Source organism: Siphateles boraxobius, unplaced genomic scaffold (assembly GCF_051911475.1).
Source record: "Siphateles boraxobius isolate OS27281-9 unplaced genomic scaffold, OSU_SipBor_1 63, whole genome shotgun sequence".
In the NCBI taxonomy this organism is placed as follows: domain Eukaryota; kingdom Metazoa; phylum Chordata; class Actinopteri; order Cypriniformes; family Leuciscidae; genus Siphateles; species Siphateles boraxobius.
Genome location: NW_027509190.1, coordinates 1,782,037 through 1,794,529, shown reverse-complemented (window position 1 = coordinate 1,794,529; position 12,493 = coordinate 1,782,037). Strand labels below are relative to the sequence as shown.

General features: G+C 42.1%; 1 long non-coding RNA gene and 6 other non-coding genes across 7 annotated transcripts in view; 4 read left to right on the top strand and 3 right to left on the bottom strand.

Annotated features, from left to right (window-relative positions):
• The window catches only part of LOC143719415 (uncharacterized), a 694,388-nt gene that overhangs the window by 23,048 nt on the left and 658,847 nt on the right, over nucleotides 1-12,493 (bottom strand). The gene's annotated exons all lie outside the window — the stretch shown is intronic.
• Nucleotides 209-280, top strand: trnag-ucc (transfer RNA glycine (anticodon UCC)). The gene has a single exon. It is a non-coding gene; the product is annotated as a tRNA-Gly (tRNA).
• trnag-ucc (transfer RNA glycine (anticodon UCC)) lies at nucleotides 1,428-1,499 on the top strand. Its single transcript has one exon. It is a non-coding gene; the product is annotated as a tRNA-Gly (tRNA).
• trnad-guc (transfer RNA aspartic acid (anticodon GUC)) lies at nucleotides 1,726-1,797 on the bottom strand. Its single transcript has one exon. It is a non-coding gene; the product is annotated as a tRNA-Asp (tRNA).
• trnag-ucc (transfer RNA glycine (anticodon UCC)) lies at nucleotides 2,138-2,209 on the top strand. Its single transcript has one exon. It is a non-coding gene; the product is annotated as a tRNA-Gly (tRNA).
• trnad-guc (transfer RNA aspartic acid (anticodon GUC)) lies at nucleotides 2,436-2,507 on the bottom strand. The gene has a single exon. It is a non-coding gene; the product is annotated as a tRNA-Asp (tRNA).
• Nucleotides 4,062-4,133, top strand: trnag-ucc (transfer RNA glycine (anticodon UCC)). The gene has a single exon. It is a non-coding gene; the product is annotated as a tRNA-Gly (tRNA).

Here is a 12,493-nt window from a genome sequence, read left to right as displayed (position 1 = left end):
TGTATAAAACGTGTTACATTATTAAATTAGAGACCTTGTTTTTTAATATGGTGCCTGGTAGGTCAGGTCAATAAGTTCATGCAATTTTTTTAAGTGCCAGGTCCAAACAAAGAGAGTTTCAGTTCATCTGCACCTGCCAGCTGCTAAAGTATTACAAAAATTATTGCTGACCGCAGAACAGGGCTTCCAGTCTACATCCAACAGTCTTGCGTTGGTGGTATAGTGGGGAGCATAGCTGCCTTCCAAGCAGTTGACCTGGGTTCGATTCCCGGCCAACGCATCACATTTGTAAATTAAAGACCTTGACTACGAGCATTCTTGCTATGGGTTAGATTCCTGGGTCTGTCCATTCTTGCTGTATGCGTTCGATTCCCGGCCAACGCATTGCATTTTTCTCAAGCTGTCTTTAAAACAGTCGTCGGTGGCCCCTTGCCAACTTCTCCTGTAACTTGTTTGCTGGAGCAAAACATTTGTTAAGGTCTTTTGGCAGCAGTAAAGGACTAGATCTCCCCGTCGGGGAATCGAACCCCAGTCTTCCGCGTGACAGGCGGAGATACTTTCCACTATACTAACGAGAAGTTGCAGAGACAGGTAGTTGTATCCGATCAGCGCGGCTTCCAGGAACGGCGTCATGCGTCATTTTAGCTCAACGCTTCACAGAAGCCAGTGAATCCAAAAAATAATCTAATACCGTTTAAATATGAAGTGTCTGTATAAAACGTGTTACATTATTAAATTAGAGACCTTGTTTATAAATATGGTGCTGTAGGATTACAAATTTTATTTAAATGTTTAATTTAGATTTCTAATACAATAGTATTTTATATTGAGAAAGTTTATAAATGATGAGACCAGGAAATCTCTGCAAATGGTAGGGGTTCCCAGCAGGATATTCCTGACTGTCCCATCTCAGTACGAGAAGGCTAGGCTTTTCCTGTTCTCATTGTTTTACCGGGTGAAGAGTCATGCTGAGCAAGTTTGAAATCCTGCCATTTTATTACTGAGACCATTTGTCTTGGAGTTCTTATCTCAGTGCGAGAAGTCCTGCACCGTTCTGTTCTCATCTTTCAGCTCATTTAAGGCTTTGTTCCTCACAATGTAATCCCTCCCCCTTGAAATGTATATAAACTACAATGTAAAGTTCCCTTAGTTAGACGATGTTGGAATGACTGCAGCTACCGACAAGCAATAAAGAACTTCTGCTTGGAAAACTTCCACTGTCTCCTGGTCTGAGCTTCTAACTTTTCTACAAAGAAAAAGATCACTACAGTGCCTGGTAGGTCAGGTCAATAAGTTCATGCAATTTTTTTAAGTGCCAGGTCCAAACAAAGAGAGTTTCAGTTCATCTGCACCTGCCAGCTGCTAATATATTGCGAACATTCTTGCTGACCGCAGAAGAGGGCTTCCAGTCTACATCCAACAGTCTTGTGTTGGTGGTATAGTGGTGAGCATAGCTGCCTTCCAAGCAGTTGACCCGGGTTCGATTCCCGGTCAACGCATCACATTTGTAAATTAAAGACCTTGATTACGAGCATTCTTGCTATGGGTTCGATTCCTGGGTCTGTCCATTCTTGCTGTATGCGTTCGATTCCCGGCCAACGCATTGCATTTTTCTCAAGCTGTCTTTAAAACAGTCGTCGGTGGCCCCTTGCCAACTTCTTCTGTAACTTGTTTGCTGGAGCAAAACATTTGTTAAGGTCTTTTGGCAGCAGTAAAGGACTGGATCTCCCCGTCGGGGAATCGAACCCCGGTCTTCCGCGTGACAGGCGGAGATACTTTCCACTATACTAACGAGGAGTTGCAGAGACAGGTAGTTGTATCCGATCAGCGCGGCTTCCAGGAACGGCGTCATGCGTCATTTTAGCTCAACGCTTCACAGAAGCCAGTGAATCCAAAAAATAATCTAATACCGTTTAAATATGAAGTGTCTGTATAAAACGTGTTACATTATTAAATTAGAGACCCTTTTTTTTAATATGGTGCCTAGTAGGTCAGGTCAATAAGTTCATGCAATTTTTTTAAGTGCCAGGTCCAAACAAAGAGAGTTTCAATTCATCTGCACCTGCCAGCTGCTAATATATTGCGAACATTCTTGCTGACCGCAGAAGAGGGCTTCCAGTCTACATCCAACAGTCTTGTGTTGGTGGTATAGTGGTGAGCATAGCTGCCTTCCAAGCAGTTGAGCCGGGTTCGATTCCCGGCCAACGCATCACATTTGTAAATTAAAGACCTTGATTACGAGCATTCTTGCTATGGGTTCGATTCCTGGGTCTGTCCATTCTTGCTGTATGCGTTCGATTCCCGGCCAACACATTGCATTTTTCTCAAGCTGTCTTTAAAACAGTCGTCGGTGGCCCCTTGCCAACTTCTCCTGTAACTTGTTTGCTGGAGCAAAACATTTGTTAAGGTCTTTTGGCAGCAGTAAAGGACTGGATCTCCCCGTCGGGGAATCGAACCCCGGTCTTCCGCGTGACAGGCGGAGATACTTTCCACTATACTAACGAGGAGTTGCAGAGACAGGTAGTTGTATCCGATCAGCGCGGCTTCCAGGAACGGCGTCATGCGTCATTTTAGCTCAACGCTTCACAGAAGCCAGTGAATCCAAAAAATAATCTAATACCGTTTAAATATGAAGTGTCTGTATAAAACGTGTTACATTATTAAATTAGAGACCTTGTTTTTTAATATGGTGCTGTAGGATTACAAATTTTATTTAAATGTTTAATTTAGATTTCCAATACAATAGTATTTTATATTGAGAAAGTTTATAAATGATGAGACCAGGAAATCTCTGCAAATGGTAGGGGTTCCCAGCAGGATATTCCTGACTGTCCCATCTCAGTACGAGAAGGCTAGGCTTTTCCTGTTCTCATTGTTTTACCGGGTGAAGAGGCATGCTGAGCAAGTTTGAAATCCTGCCATTTTATTACTGAGACCATTTGTCTTGGAGTTCTTATCTCAGTGCGAGAAGTCCTGCACCGTTCTGTTCTCATGTTTCAGCTCATTTAATGCTTTGTTCCTCACAATGTAATCCCTCCCCCTTGAAATGTATATAAACTACAATGTAAAGTTCCCTTAGTTAGACGATGTTGGAATGACTGCAGCTACCGACAAGCAATAAAGAACTTCTGCTAGGAAAACTTCCATTGTCTCCTGGTCTGAGCTTCTAACTTTTCTACAAAGAAAAAGATCACTACAGTGCCTGGTAGGTCAGGTCAATAAGTTCATGCAATTTTTTTAAGTGCCAGGTCCAAACAAAGAGAGTTTCAGTTCATCTGCACCTGCCAGCTGATAATGTATTGCGAAAATTCTTGCTGACCGCACAACCGGGCTTCCAGTCTACGTTCAAAGGCCTGCGTTGGTGGTATTGTGGTGAGCATAGCTGCCTTCCAAGCAGGTGACCGGGTTCGATTCCCGGCCAACGCATCACATTTGTAAATTAAACACCTTGATTACGAGCATTCTTGCTATGGGTTCGATTCCTGGGTCTGTCCATTCTTGCTGTATGGGTTCGATTCCCGGCCAACGCATTGCATTTTTCTCAAGCTGTCTTTAAAACAGTCGTCCGGGCCCCTTGCCAACTTCCCTGTAACTTGTTTGCTGGAGCAAAACATTTGTTAAGGTCTTTTGGCAGCAGTAAAGGACTGAATCTCCCCGTCGGGGAATCGAACCCCAGTCTCCGCGTGACAGGCGGAGATACTTTCCACTATACTAACAAGGAGTTGCAGAGACAGGTAGTTGTATCCGATCAGCACGGCTTGCAGGAACGGCGTCATGCGTCATTTTAGCTCAACGCTTCACAGAAGCCAGTGAATGCAAAAAATAATCTAATACCGTTTAAATATGAAGTGTCTGTATAAAAAGTGTTACATTATTGAATTAGAGACCCTTTTTTTTAATATGGTGCCTGGTAGGTCAGGTCAATAAGTTCATGCAATTTTTTTAAGTGCCAGGTCCAAACAAAGAGAGTTTCAGTTCATCTGCACCTGCCAGCTGCTAAAGTATTGCGAAAATTATTGCTGACCGGAGAACAGGGCTTCCATACTATATCCAACAGTCTTGCGTTGGTGGTATAGTGGTGAGCATAGCTGCCTTCCAAGCAGTTGACCCGGGTTCGATTCCCGGCCAACGCATCACATTTGTAAATTAAAGACCTTGATTACGAGCATTCTTGCTATGGGTTCGATTCCTGGGTCTGTCCATTCTTGCTGTATGCGTTCGATTCCCGGCCAACGCATTGCATTTTTCTCAAGCTGTCTTTAAAACAGTCGTCGGTGGCCCCTTGCCAACTTCTCCTGTAACTTGTTTGCTGGAGCAAAACATTTGTTAAGGTCTTTTGGCAGCAGTAAAGGACTGGATCTCCCCGTCGGGGAATCGAACCCCTGTCTTCCACGTGACAGGCGGAGATACTTTCCACTATACTAACGAGGAGTTGCAGAGACAGGTAGTTGTATCCGATCAGCGCGGCTTCCAGGAACGGCGTCATGCGTCATTTTAGCTCAACGCTTCACAGAAGCCAGTGAATCCAAAAAATTATCTAATACCGTTTAAATATGAAGTGTCTGTATAAAACGTGTTACATTATTAAATTAGAGACCCTTTTTTTTAATATGGTGCCTGGTAGGTCAGGTCAATAAGTTCATGCAATTTTTTTAAGTGCCAGGTCCAAACAAAGAGAGTTTCAGTCCATCTGCACCTGCCAGCTGCTAATGTATTGCGAAAATTCTTGCTGACCGCAGAACAGGGCTTCCAGTCTACATCCAACAGTCTTCAATAGTGGTGAGCATAGCTGCCTTCCACGCGGGGGCCAGTCGCATGTAGGTGTAGAGCGTTGCTAGCCAATAAGAACGCAGGAAATCCCAGGGAGGGCCAGTCGCATGTAGGTGTAGAGCGTTGCTAGCCAATAAGAACGCAGGAAATTCCAGGGAGGCGGGCCTGAAAAAATACACGAAATTACAGGTTCGAGTCTCGTCTCGACCACAACTACCATAAAGTGTATCTAGATTAAAAAATGATTAGAAACTCATGTTAAGTACGATTTACATATAATAAACTAACTTTGTGCACAAAAATAGAATAAAACGAGTAAGATTTGTTATTGTGTAGAATGTACAAAATGTGCAACTACCTCAATAAACATTTACATTATAATAGGGTTTAGTTTTCTTTAATATAGAAAATATTTGAATGTGAATAATTGTAAAGAACATTTTGATAATGTTTTAGACCTTTACATTTTACATTGAGATATTTACATTATATTTGTTTAACTATGTACAGAAATCCAATATATATATGAAATATAACCAGTAAACACCAAATAGTAAGTTTCTCGTTTTATTTATAGTACAAAAATATACATATTATTATGTAAAACTGAAAAAGGTAATGTATTAAATACTTATAGATTAAACCAGGGGTTCCCAAACTTTTCCATTCCAGGACCCACCTAGACAAGAATAATCTATCTCAAGACCCACCAAAATGATTTTTAAAAAGCATGAATGTGGGGTGGGGTGGAAGGCGTTAGATCTCTTCAGAGCAGTTTTCTCCTTGTCATAGTATGAAAGACATACAAGTTTAACTGCAATACAAACTTATGGTACATTATCAAAATAATGTAGAATTAAAATAGCAGCCTAATGGCTGTTGAAATAAAGTGAAGAATACCGAGTAGTTCTTGCTGCTGCCTCAACTAATTTACCCAGACACGAAGAAATTAAAGATTAAGTAATTTTAATCTTAACCAAAGTTTTGATATAACAACAAATAATTTTATTTTCTAAATTATTTAATTTGACAGTAGGCCCATGACCTAGAATTTCAATACTAATATTTCTGCTAAAAGTGTTGTTAAACTCACCACGTTGTTCAGCGCAGAAAACACTTTCGTCCTCGTGTGTGTAGCTACATGTGAAATATGTTTTACATATAAAATTTCCTTGTGTTGGTAGGTAGCAGAATGCATGCGAGGGAATGCAAACAACGCACTCTTACGAAGACCATATCTGAAAGTCAACAGCGCTGTGTTGAACAGACGACAGATTAAGGGCCTGTTCACATATCGCGTATTCAAATGTAGGTGCGCGGTATGCGCGCTCATAATGGAAGCTCGCGGTGCGACGCGCTCGTTTTTTCCAAGCGCGTCCGCGCCACATCGAGATAAAAACTTCTCAACTTTTCAGAATGCCGCAAGCGTTTTCCTTGCTGTAACGGAGAGCGCAGCTGATGGTTGCGCTTAGCAACGACAGACGCCTCCGGAGCGCAACCGCCCTAGTGCTTTGGAAAAAGGAGAACGCTGCGCGTAAATTTCGCTGCAGCCAATAGTGACTGCGCGACCCACCTCTTCCCAATCTGCGACCCACAAATGGGTCTCGACCCACAGTTTGAAAACCCCTGGATTAAACAACAATAACATTAATAATAAAAATAATAAAATATAAAGCTGTGGAGAACATAGGAAAAAAACAAGATTTTTTAAATCAAATAATTATGTAGTGTTTAATGACAACAGTTATTAACATTTAGTGTTTACACATCTGAGCAAGATAAAATAATGCAAGTCAATAAAATTTACTTTAAAAACACTAAAGTACAATGCAAACAAGGACACAATTGTTTGATTTTAATTAACAATGGAAATAAATGTAACAATTTAAAATGATAGATTATAGATTAAACAACAGCAATAATAATATCTAAAGTTGAGGAGAACAGGAAAAAACAAGAAAAAAAGTATTTTAAATTAAACAATTATGTACAGAGTATAATAGTACCAGTGCTTAACATTTAGTGTTTTTCAAATCTGAGCAAGATAAAATAATGCAAGTCAATAAATGAACTTAAAAAAACACTAAAACACAATCCAATACAATAAAATACAATACTTTTGGTATTTTAATGAACAAATGGAAATAAATTAAATATTTAAAAAAATTATATATATATATACATTAAAAGTGCAATAATATGTATATACATATATGCATAAGATTGTGCAAGGAATGTCTTTGAGCTATAAACAGTATTTGAGGTCTGGGCATGTCATTTGTCAGTGAAGTCATTTTTTCTTTTCCTCAATCCACCTCTGCTTCTCAGCCTCATAGAATGGAGACTGCTGAAAGTCTTTCCATGAAATTTCATTCCCTGAGCCTGATAAAGGGAAAACACTTTAGCAGGAAAGTAAATGTATTTGCCTGCCACTCCAGGGAAACCAGTGTGAATATGAGGACTGTTGGGTCCTTGTTTCAGTGGCAGGTGGCAGAATCTGCACAGACGACCAGTAGGATGCTCCATTACTGACTTTCTCTTGCTTCTCTCCTCAATCACCCTCCTATTTTCTGCCCCTCTCTGCTTCGAGGACTCCAGTTCTCGCTGAAAAAAAGGAGTCTCTGCAAAGTCTTCAAAGGGCATTCTGGGGTTGGTCAGGCCCTCTGCGGAATATGTGTCAAAAACTTTCTTGGAGCAGTAGAAGTATTTAACATCACCACCTTGATAAAAGAAATGTATTGAGGTGCCATCACCCATGTATCGAGAATTAGGCTGACCACAGGCTAAACAGGATCTAGTGTGCTTTTTTTGCAGCATATGCTGTTGTTGTTGCTGCTGAAATGCCTGCTGCTTCTCTATGATGTCCTTCACCATCTTCTCAAGCGCTGCCTGGTCCAGAAAGACAGTCTCAGGAACACTCTTTGCGGGAGGATTGACTGGGGCAGGTGGCAGTACTGTCACTGGGACACTGATGGTTTCACTGCCTGAGTGAAGAAGCTGCCATAACTGCTGTGTCTCCAGGAGCTTTTCTGGGCTGGTGTTGAGTGAAGCATTAGTGTTCTTTTTTTTAGCAAGGTTTTTTATGTACCTGCTCATGTGCTGCTTTGTGGTTGAGTGCAAAAGGCTGTTTGGGTGAGTGCAGGCACTCTGTACCATAGCAGCATATTCACCATCCACCTTTGTCAGGAGGTCCTTGCTCCCGTGGTGCTTGGCCAGCAAACCATCAATGGCATTTCTCATTGGATCTGTCCATCTGTTATGGTCCAACACAAAGACTCGACCGCCTGTCTTAATGGGTCCAGTCCGAGCAGCACAGGGAGAAGCAGCTAAAGGCAGTGGTGGTGTGCTTGTCAGTTCTAAAAGAGATTCACAAAATTATTAAACGAAGTATTTGTTTTGTGTGCATAGATTAGGCAAACAGATTACACACATTGGTGCCTGTATGAATAATATAATTACCTGCATCTAAAAGAAACTCCTCAGATGTTTGTTCCTTCATTGTCACAGCACTCGGAGTAGAAAAACATTGAAAACGAGAGTCTGTTGGGTGGCCTCTGGTTCAGGAGCAAGAGGGGTCTCAGCAGAAGAGGAATCCTCTAAGCATTTCTGAAATTCAGCAAAATTAGTGTTATATGCGAGCGAGAATTATTAAGTATTTGTTTTTCAATAAAATGTTTGTTATCAAAGAACTTTAAAGGCTTACCTGAGATGGAAAGGAGAAATCAGTGCCAGATGAAGACTCTTCTTGCATCCCTAGGTCTGTCTTCCTGCTTTTGTGTTTGTCAAAGTCAAGAGGCACAGGTCGACAGCCTGGCTCCACATATTGTAGGCCAAACCTCTCTCTTGTGTCCCAGCTGGAGATGTGGAAGGCTGGATATTTGGGTTACCCAGTCACTCTTATAGATGCCCTGTTTAACTCCATCATCAAAACAGGGTCAAACACTCCAGGTAAGACAAGCCCAGGCTGCTTCAGGTCCACCAGCGGCTGATAATTCCAGCGTGCGACACCAGTCATACCCTGCGCCTGGAACAGCTCAGGAGAGACGCGATTACCCGTTACTCACTGAGCCTGTTGGAAATGAAACCCCTCTTGCTGTGAAGTGCCTCTGACAGGGATCCAGATGGGCACAGCAGCTCCTTCACCCTTGACATGATTCAGTTGTACCACAATTTTAGCATCGAGGGTTTAAAAAGGAAGATGTTGTTGGGATCCTTTGCAAGATGGAAATGGTGAAGTACTTCTTCCACTCTTTGGACCAGCTCTCTAGGATGTGGCACTTTTGTCCTGCAGTGCGCTCTGATGTGCTGCTTTGTGGGATTAGCAGGCTCAATTCCACAGAACTTGTATGCGTTCCTCAGTTTCTCCAGGTCACTCTGATCTACTACGGCAGAAGAGAGGAACTGGCAGAACGAGCTATACAGAGGATGGTGCTCCGAAACACATTCCCTGGTGAATCGCCGCATACAGTGAAACAAGTCTAGTTTAACCACCATGTCCTCATTGTACTTATGGCAAGCGGCATTTACATTCTTGAGGTTTTCTGATGTAACCTCTGCCACAGTAGCTTCAGTGGTCCTCCAAGCTTCCCACTGCTGGTGCTCATAGGGTCCTGGGTCCATCACTCTGAAAGCAGCACAGCAGTCCCTAAGTACATAAAAGGGAAATACATTTTAATTTTAATGTATTCATTACCTTTGCTTACACATCTTGATGTGATGTGTGATGAGATGTGATTATTCTTACCTTTCCACCCACTGGTACTTGGCCTTGGGTATGCTAGCAGCACTGTAGCGATTGGCCATCCCACAGTACATTGACCTCAAGGATTGCTCACTCTCAGACTGCAGCATCACCCAGGACAGGATCATCCAGTTCTCGTTCATCACAGCGTAGGATGACATTGTGCCAGATGAGAGGGTCACTTTTCTAGCAACTTTGCGTGTGTGATCTGATCTGAACACCTGTCCAAAAGTTCCTTGAAGGAGCTGAGTGAGAGCTGCCTCTTGCCGGTGATATTCCTGAAGCAGGCACTCCACCAGATAATGTGCAGACACAGACACCCCATGCCACCCATCAGTATCTTCGTAACCCCCAAACGAAGCAGGTGTGTCATCCTTCCTCAATGCTCCTGTGATGGTTTTCTGGCCATACAGCCCTGCTTCAGCATCCCTGACGTTCTGCACAATGAGAAGGTATGCAAGGTGGGCTCTTTCAAACTTAAGGTGAAGCAACTCAGACAGCTGGTTGGCCTTGTCATTAGGGGATTTTCCAGAGCGCCTCAGTTCATCCATCACAGTTTTACAGATTGCCTTCTTATGAGTGAGGAAGGTTGGCAAGATGTTTCTGAATTGCTGTGGTAGCATGTCCACCCACTGAGGTTTATCAGCGAACCAGTATTTTTTACATGCCTTACAGCACAGACGTGAAGCAAGGATGTAATATTGCCCACTAGTGCCAAGGATCACTCGGGGTCTTCCCACACCTGAGGACACAACATGAGGATTTGGACAGCTGTAGAGTCAGGGCAGGATGTAGTTGTTTCTAAGCCTTTCATTTATACTGTGCTCAGGTTTCCAAATGAAAAAGGGATGGAGCTGGAAGTACTTTGGTGACGGAAGGCCCATGTTTGTGTCTATAAGCTCAGGCTGAGGTGGATAGCGCCACAAGGAGACCATATTCATTAGGTGTCTTACTGGGTGTGATCCTGGCCAGAGCCCCATGGACTCCATCTCTGTTTTCATCCAAATTCTTTGATGAAGAGAGCAGTTCCAGTGGCTAATATCTTGCAAGTAGCTAGTAACAGGTGCTTCCGTCTGTGCAGACGTCATTGATGAAGGAGCTGTAGGTGCTGATTGTGCTGCAGGAGGTGGTACAGAGCCATCAGTCTGTGAAGAAGGTCTACACACAGGAGCTGGTGGATTGGGAGAACTAGAGACTGCATGTGATGGTGGTGAAGGCTGTGGCAGAACGGCACGGAACACAAAGCAAAGGAAATAAATGCATATATATATATATATATATATATATATATATATATATATATATATATATGCATGTATAACACATTTAATGGTCGTGTGTTTAACTGTCTTTACTTTTTCTGTTCAAGTAACTGGGAACAGGGGTTTCAGTCAGTGCAGACGGCATTGGTGCAGGTGTAGGTGCTGATTGTGCTGCTTGAGGTGGTATAAAGCCTTCACCCTGTGTAGAAGGCCTACACACAGGAGCTGATGTTGATGGAGGCTGCGGCAGAGCTGCAAGGAAAAGCACAGGGAGGAAATTAAAAACATATTAAAACACTGAATGTACATGATATGTATTTGATTGTCTTGACTACATTAAATGACTAATCATTATTTATTATTTTATTCTATGTATTTTGTTATTTATTCTAGTAATGCACATTCTGATAATGTTCAAATGTCTGTAAGTAAACAGTCCACTTTTTCACAACAAATAAAAACAGTTTAAATAGCATGCATACAATTCATGAAGTGCACTCACCCTCACCACTGGTATATTCAAACCTTAACAGTAGTTAGAACAAAAGAACATGTGTTTTAGAACAGGCAAGAACAGTGCCAAAACAACAAATAAGATAATTAAAAAACAGAAATGTAAGATAAGTCTGTATGTAACCGAATAAGCTTCCAAAACTGATGTGTAAAGTAACCTGTTGTAGATAAGACTGTGGATCCTGTGGCTGCAGATGATCCTAAAAATTAAGCATTATAATTTGAATGGTTTCTCTCCAGTATGTACAATTTTATACCAATTTTATAAGAATTTGACATGGGTATATATAACACACATGACACGATACTTGATTTACTTACTCAGCTGTGTGAGATATTTTGTTGGAGAAATACTCAGCATCATCCTCTCCAGTTCTTCATCCTCCTCCATTACTATAAAATATAACAAATGCATCAGTAGCTAGGCAGGCTTTAAGAATAAATATAAGCAAATTTGCATGAATTTTATTAACTCACCAGGCTGATCAGAGTCAGTAATGGAAGGAACAGGTGGTCTTGCAGCGGAAACTGATTGTGAGGGCATCGGAGGAGTGCTTTTGGTCATCTGTTTTTGCTGCTGTTTTAAAAGATACTGCTGCAAATTGTACATTTTGCTGCCTGGCACACACTCCTGCCTCATTATAAAGAAAGCATATCAGTCTGCCCTGGTATCCCAAATCTTCCTCCAAGTGTCTTGTGCTCTGGATCCAAATCCAACAGTATTGTCATCCTCTGTCAAAACTGGCACTGCGTCTGGCCTTTGAGACAGATAATGTTTAAGATCTTCAATTTCCTTGAAGCTTCTTGAATACTCAAGAAAGGAAATGAGGCTATCCTTGCATGGACCCTCTGGGTTGAACTGCCCAGCCTGTTCTTCCTCAACCTTATCGGACAGGTACAAAGCATAGCTGCCATCATTCTCTAATAACCACTTGAAAGACTTGCCCTTGTACTTGCCGAACTGAAGAATGCATTCTCCCAACACCTCTTGCTTGTCAGAGACATCCCCTCCTCTATGTAACACAACAGAACGGGCGTTCAACTTGACCAGATCTTCTCTTTGAGGTGTTGACTTGTCCTGCAGTAAAGGGTTGTCTTTAATTCTTTTTGCCTCTTCTGATGGGTCCCGGCGTAAATGGCCTGATGGGCCTTTCCTGAAAGACACTTTGACTTTCCCTGGGAAGAACACTGTTTTCTTCATGATGCT